Raw genomic sequence first — 503 nt, forward strand, 5'->3', positions numbered from 1 at the left:
AGTGGCGCTGTGGCTCAAGTGGTAGAGCACTAGCCTTGAGCTGAAGAGCTGAGGGACAGCATCCAGGCCCAGAGTTCAGGCCCCACGACCAGACCACCCCCAAAAATTTAAATAAAATAAAATAAAACTCTTTTTAAAAATCTCAATAAGATACTGCTTTACACTCACTTAGGATGGCTATAACAAAATACAGATTATGACACATGCTGACAAATAGGTGATGATATTAGAACCCATATGTACTTCAGGTGGGAACATAAAACACTGTAGCCACTTTGGAAGAGTGTGGCAGCAGTTCCTCAAAATGTTAAACATGGTGGGAGGAATGAAGCGCCATGGTAGAACACTTGCCTGGCATGTCCAAGGCTTTAGGTCCTATCCTTAGCATCACAAAAAAAAAAAAGGGAAGGAGGGGCTGGGAAGGTGGCTCAGTGGTAGAGTGCTTGCCTTGCATGCATGAGGCCCTGGGTTCGATTCCTCAGCACCACATAAGTAAAAAGAAA

General features: G+C 44.5%; 1 protein-coding gene across 1 annotated transcript in view; it reads right to left on the reverse strand.

Moving 5' to 3' along the window:
• Pigu (phosphatidylinositol glycan anchor biosynthesis, class U) overlaps positions 1-503 on the reverse strand; it is a 99827-nt gene that overhangs the window by 73794 nt on the left and 25530 nt on the right. The window lies entirely within an intron of this gene.

Source organism: Dipodomys ordii, unplaced genomic scaffold (genome assembly GCF_000151885.1).
Source record: "Dipodomys ordii isolate 6190 unplaced genomic scaffold, Dord_2.0 Scaffold13, whole genome shotgun sequence".
Classification (NCBI taxonomy): domain Eukaryota; kingdom Metazoa; phylum Chordata; class Mammalia; order Rodentia; family Heteromyidae; genus Dipodomys; species Dipodomys ordii.